We start from the raw sequence: 7,377 nt of genomic DNA, 5'->3' as shown, positions 1-7,377 counted from the left end.
ACCTCTCACCAGTCTTGCCCTGGAGAGGAAAGCGAAGTTCAACCCGCCCTAGTAAATCGCTCAAAGTAATGTAACTTGTGACATTGCCAAGCCAATGCTACTTCCAAGCCATAGCCACAGGTGGCTATTGAATTTTAAATTAATTAAAATTAAAAATTCAGGTCCTCAGTCGCACTAGCCACATTTCAAGTGCTCAGCAGCCACGTGTGGCCAGTGGCTGTGATACCAGACAGGGCAAGCATAGAACATCATCACGTAGCTGGAGGTCCCAGAGGGAGAGCCACAGCTGAGGTGTGGCGATAAACTAATGTCAACAAGAATAAGCCCCATAGTAGGGAAGTGACAAGGCAACACACAGAAGCCAACTAGCGTATTCAGGCACAGAACGAAGGCTCCTGGCTTCAAGGTCCATTAGAGGGGAAAAGGTATCCTGCATCCTGGGCCGAAGGTGCTTCAGGGACAGAAGCCTCCGTGACGAACCGCTTCTCTGTGCTGCAGGGTTCTGCAGTATCCTCGCCGGGCAGAGCCTCTCTTCCCCGCCCCCCACCCCACTTCCTGCTACTCTTCACAGTCCGCCCTTTACTTTGTAGTCCAACACCCTGCTCCCAGGAGGACTCAAGCAAACCTCAGTAGGTAATAACAGCCTTAAATTCCTATTTACCCCAAGCTTATTGTACTTATTATACTGTCTCACTGTCTCTCTCCTGGTATGGATTCACTTTGGAAAAGCGGGAGCCATTTGCGCACTAGGAATGGAAGGTCAGCCGACCTTCCGAGTTTCTGTCCAGCCCTTCCCTCAAATGAACACGGGAGTAGGACAGTAGACCGAGAAAGGGAGTTCATTTTATAAGTAGAATAGTAAGGGAAAATCACTTAGCAAATACCAGTAGCTTCCCTGGTAGCCTTTTTTTTTTTTTCTCCTCCCTTTGCTTATTTGGCTTGAAGGCCTTTATGAGCTCTGCCAGTCCAGTCCAATTGAAGTGATCTGCTCCTGGAAGAAGATGATTGCAGAGCATTATGCAGTGCTTACTTCTGAATTTATCAGCAGCTCTGCTGCTGACAAGATTGAAGGGCAGCATTCCCTGTAAATATTAGCTGTTTTGGGAAAAATGAATTTATAATCGTATAAGGAGTGGTTATAAAATTATAAAACTGAATTCCCAACTCACACATCCAATCAATCTCATTAATTTAGAGCTACATCTCGTAAATACACGTGTATTCACCACGTCAGATTTATGTTCCTTGCCATTCATACAGAGTACAATATAATTTAACAGGAATATGTCAGAAAAAAATTAAGATGCTTTGATCATTTACAAAGCAGTAATTGGCTACCGTGTTTAGATACAATGAACAAAATACAACAACAATTACTTCAACAAGTTAGGCTCTAATTCTGTACATAAACATTGAGTAAAGGCAGACACAAACATAGTGAGTCTCCTCCAAATGGTACTAACTGGGAGACAAGGCAATCAAACCCAGGAGAAAATCTGAATTATATTATACTTTAAGAAAGCAGTCTCGTTACACTCAGAGAAACAGTAAGAATGAGGACAACAAAACTAACGACTCACAAGAGAGTTCAGGTGCTGGCTGGCCTGGCTTCGTCAGCAGATTTTACTGCAAAATGAGTAGAGGAGTGTTTGGTTAAGAGGCAGAGGGCTAACCCAGATGACCATTCAGGATCTTTCCAGATCCCCGCCTATGATTCCATCTGGTCTGCAAGTAGCAGTGTTTATATAAAATGAATTGATGTGATAAAGTAGTTAAATATTGTTCTTTCAAACAAGTTAGCCATATTTTCTGTAACGTCTTTTATGTTTTGTTTTTTGAAAGAGAGCAAATACAAAGAGAAATACAAAAGACCAGGTTAGATTACAACATTTCACGTTCATAGAATCGGAATGAATCCCATTCTGCTCTGACGGAGGTCTCCCGTGCGCATACTTGAGGGATAAGATGTGGTTGAGGCCCGGCTCTATCTCAAGGGGCTGTTTTATAACCTCTTGACCTGCAGTGAGGAGTTGCAAACGTCACCTGTCTGAGGGTCTCTCCTTCCCCAACCTCTGTTGTTACTTGCACAGTTGCAGTTTCCTCACAATCTATGCACATGTGGCATTAATGCAAAGGAATGTAGGGATTAGAGTCCGTTTCTTACTGAACTTAATTGCTATTTCTTCAAATCTAAGGGACAGTAAAATTCTTTGCTATCAATGAAGTGACTGAAAATTTTTCTGGTAATGGTTACTTTTTTTTTTTTTTTTTTTTTTTTTGAGATAGAGAGAGAGAGAGAGAGAGCATGAGCTGAGAGCCGGGGTAGGCAGAGGCAGAGGGAGAGGGACAGAATCTCAAGCTGGCTCCAGGCCCAGAGAGGAGCCCGATTCAGGGCTTGTTCCCATGACCCTGAGATCATGACCTGAGCCGAAATCAAGAGTCAGATGCTTAACCGACTGAGCCACTCAGGCATCCCTGGTAATGATTACTTTTATATCTAATCTGAAATCTTTCAATTTTATACCTCAAGAAAACAACACAAAAATTTCTGTAACTCTCAATTCCAATTGCCCTTCTGATGACAGGATGAGGTATTTTGTGGCAAGAACAAGACGGGAAGCCAAAGACCATTCAGCAGGCACGCTGGTGAAGGCGGATGCTCCTATATATGCATTTCCTGCAAGAATCTTATTGACAGGTGAGCTGGTGGAACTTGCCATCCTTGCATAATGTTAAGTCCCTTCGACATTAGTGGGAGGTGGAGTTCTTGTGTTTCCCAGTATCGTGGGAGTACTTATAAACAAAAGCCAGAAAGCAGAAAAGCAGCACCTTGACTAATTTCTAGATTCACTGGACTTCTCTGGAGCTTATAAGACTTTAATTTTTTTCTTTCACTCCATGCAATAAAACAGGAAAGTAGTAAAAATGATACTGTAAACATTAAAATTGGAAAAGTTATATACCCAAGGGATATCCTGAAAATCAGGTGACCATTTTCATTTTGAGAAAAATGAAACAGAAGGTAGAGAAAATAAATTCATTTTAGGTAACAGCTGAAAGCATACGCTATCTATTAAGTATTCTGCTTTCATGTGTCACTCAATTGCCAGATTTTGGAGAAGACTGGATCCAATTCACAAAGGGGCTGCCTTTTCTGTTTCAATTATTGGTCTGAAGACAAACTAGTCAGCCAGTCATGAGTCAAAAAATGCAGTTAGTGTATATATTTAGATTCAGGATACAATCCTTGAAATGCAGAGCAGTATTTCTAGCGATATTACGACATTTTATCTGGCATTCAACAATCCAGGACACTTTGGTGCATCTTGTTAACATGGCTGCAGAACTCTGGAACCCTCACTTACTACCAACGTCAGGTGACCAACAGTACAACTTTTTTTTTTTTTTTAATTCAGAAGGTTCCAAAAAGCTTTAACCTCAGTATGCATGGTCTCTTCATGATAGATACTTTGTTTCACCAGTTCTCTTCTCCAATGTGCTTGTCAACTTTACAGCAGCGCTGAGCCACACGTGGTCAAGGTTTATGTTCAACTGCATCACTAAAGGAAGTAGGCCAGACTGAAACATGGGGAAGAAAAAAAGAACAGCAACATGACTTTGGGGATGAACAAATACCCTATTGATATTCAGCTACGGCTTCTGCAAACACTCACAGGATGTTTGGAAATTGCATTTCTAAATGTTATGGGCTTCGGGTCTTTCAACCATGTAATGAATATATATTTTTTCTCCATTTATTTATTATTGGTAGCAGTTGAGTGATGGACTTTTCCACTGATGCCCCGTCCATGTTTATTTTTCCACTGCTCCAGTCAGCATTGTTATCTGACAATGCAAAACAAGTTACGTTTGAGTTGACACTCGGAGGCAATCCTTCTTTCAAAGAATTTTCATCTGTCACCATCATCTCCACTAAAATGCAGAACAGGGAATGACAGAATGATTGGCTTTATCTACCTTTTGGTATATTTTTCTTTGAATGGCAGTCCCAGAGAACACAATTTTCGAGATAAAATAACAAAACGGTGATTATTTCAAATGGCAAGGTCTAATGGAGGATTATAAATGATCGCCTAAAGTGCCAAACAGTTTGGACCAGTAGCTTGAAATTGTGTTCTAGAGATTGTTTGGAATGACGGCTTCTCAGAATCTCTTTCTTCGTTTAAGAAAATGAACTGTTTCTTGAAAATGGCAAATGACCAAAAAAGGAAACAAACAAACAAACAAAAACACTGCACAAAGCAGCAAGGTCAAAATAAGTTCAAGGAAAATGGACTATATGTTTCCCTTCACATTAGTAGCACTTAACAATAGTACTTGTCAAAAGCATGTGCCTTTGTTTTCTAAAAGGAAAAAGATTTGTTAAAGCCTATTTTTGCTTTACTTTTTCAAATGATACAAATTCAAACACGATTGCCTCAATGTGATGAATTTAAAATACATTTATCCTGAACTCCTAACTGAAGGCTCATTATGGCATGGAGTACTAAGAGAGCGTGAAGGAGAACTGTACAACAGACACTAGCAAAGCTGAGATTCAGCTGCTTAAATAGGATGAACTCATAAATAAGACACCTGTTTCTTGGGCTTGGGTTGAACTGAGCCAACGGCAGCAGGAGACCCGGCCAAAGACGATCAAAATGATTCGAATATTTTGGTTAAAATTCCTCCTTGGCTATCACTTAAATCAGAAAAATAACAATATTTTCAAACCTAAAAGAGAATATTGCGATGCAGAATCATCTCAATGTTAAAATGCAGCAGTGGGTTACCCGAGCATCTTTCTTTGTAAGTGGGTTCCTAAATTAAAGAAGAAACCTAAAATGCTGCACAATCGGTAACCTACAAAATCTGACTGAATGACGTCAAGCACATGTACCAATTAATTTCCTCTTGATATATGAAAAAGAGGGAAATACGTAGGGAGATTGGTGTGATCGTTTTAAGACTACATCATCTGCTTTCAGTGAAAATATTTTGGCAATCTGAAAGAGCATTAAATTGCAGACTCCACCGATCTCCCCACTTTCCTGCCCCCTGCCAAAATAAAACATCCTGGAACTAACAGTGATGCCAACACTGTCAATATTGACTTTCAAAACAGAGGCCTGCCCGATTTCCTAGCCATCTCCGAGCTATGGGTGCAGCCAATCTAGATGGGGCAGGCATTAAAAAAAAAAAGTTCTTGGATCAAAAGTACCTGAAATCACGAATAGGATTATTGTGAATTCATTAGATTCTGCTTTCCTTAGCTAGTGAAAGGCAAAACATTACATTGCGTTTGGGATTCTTTTAGCATCTGTGGAGAAACGGCTGTGAAAACTATGAATGAATGATTGTAGGAGGGAGTTTATGTGTTGGCTAGCATATCACTAAGATCAAAAAACTCAAGAGTTGAGTAGTTTACAAAGCAATTTTTAAAATTGATTGATAGTCACATATACATCTGCTTTCTGGGCCTGAGATACAAGGAAAATGAAGCTTTCTCCTCTGATACTAAATTAAGTCTGCCTGGCTCTTCATTTCCTACTATATTTGTGGAGGGGGCAGTGGGGAGGCAAAGAAAAGAGAAAAAAGGGAAAATGTAGTGAGAATAGATGTGGCAAGGGAACAGCAGAAGTAAGGAGCCTCTCTGAATGATTTTATTCTAGCTGGAGACACTGAGACATTGTAATAAGATCTTAGAAGTAATTTCTGTATTTTCACCCCATTTCCAAATATGTGTGCAGTTCAAGAATGACAGAGAGAGAGAGAGGAATTTCCTGGCAATTATTCTGAGCATTTTAATGGGTCATTGAAAATTTTCATGGAAAGAACAGTGATTAAAGGTGTGCTGAATCTTTTTTTTTAAGGTTTTATTGATTTATTTGTCAAAGAGAGACATAGCGTGCACAAGCAGGGGGAGCAGCAGACTCCCCCCTGCCCCAGCCGAGCAGGGAGCCCAATGTGGACGATGTCCATCCCAGGACCCTGGGATCATGATCTGAGCTGAAGGCAGTCACTTAACCAACTGAGCCACCCAGGTGCCCCAAGGTGTGCTGAATCTTATAGTAATACATTAAAATTATGCTGATAAGATGATTTTTTATTTTTTATAAAGCAAGTGAATGTATATACATGTTAAAAAGGCAACTGAGATGGTACTATAGAAATCAGAGCCCTACAGAGCTACCAAATTTTGCCAATACAATGAAATAGCTCTAGAAAAGACCTGTTTCTACCAAAAAAAAAAAAAAAACCAACCCAAAAAACAAAAAAACATGGCTTTTTTAAAAAGTAGGTCTCGAAGAAAAACAGTTCTATGTAGTTAACATCGTACATTTGAGGGCTTTTAATCTTAGTCTTCCTTAAATAACTTTGTTCTTATGTTCTTTAAGAAAAGACGCAAGTTTATTTACTCTCATACAGCGTGAGATGTGACAGCACACAATGTGGTCCGTGAGACGCTGTCTCCTCCTCTTTAAAAACATGCTGAATGGAGGAAACAGACACAGAGCCACAGCCTAAGGAAGAAAAGTACCATCTGTGTCTGTCCATAGACAAGCACACTTCCATGGGCCTTCTTTCATAACTGGGGTATTCTATTAAATCAAGTCAGCATTGGAATGGAAATCAACTTCTCTGGATAATCTCTGAAGAGACAACACCATGATAAGAACTAATGATGTGTGAGTTGAAGTTTGAAAGTTTCAGATGTAGTAAAAATGAGCCATGTTAAAATAAATCAGTGAAATCGATTAAGCAAAATTCTGGATACTCAGTGTAATTCCAAGCATAAAAAAGGGGGGGGGGCTGCCTGGGTGGCACAGTGGTTAAGCGTCTGCCTTCGGCTCAGGGCGTGATCCCGGCGTTATGGGATCGAGCCCCACATCAGGCTTCTCCGCTATGAGCCTGCTTCTTCCTCTCCCACTCCCCTGCTTGTGTTCCCTCTCTCGCTGGCTGTCTCTATCTCTGTCGAATAAAGAAATAAATAAAATTCAAAAAAAAAGGGGGGGGGAGAAAGCTTCCCAAGGGCAAAGATTTTCTTCTGCTTTCTTCACTAATAAATTCTAAAGGAGAACAGTAAGTACATGGCAGTTACTTAAGTACTCCTGTATTTCTTGAATGAGTAAATAAATGAATAAGTATTTATGAAATATTGAAGTTTATGTTAAGAATAAAATACCTTACGATTGTTCAAACAATTTGTATGGATTTTCTCCTTTACTGTAACTACTGTATTTGGTATTTAGTAATATTACTCTTACTTCCCTGTGAAAAAAATGAGGTGCAGATGATTAAGTGATTCATTTATGGTTACCACCGTTTAAATAGTGGTGCCAAGATGTCTGACTTCAAAGCACTCACCCTTAACCA

Source organism: Ailuropoda melanoleuca, chromosome 1, assembly GCF_002007445.2.
Source record: "Ailuropoda melanoleuca isolate Jingjing chromosome 1, ASM200744v2, whole genome shotgun sequence".
NCBI lineage: Eukaryota > Metazoa > Chordata > Mammalia > Carnivora > Ursidae > Ailuropoda > Ailuropoda melanoleuca.
Note: the sequence above shows the minus strand (reverse complement) of the source record.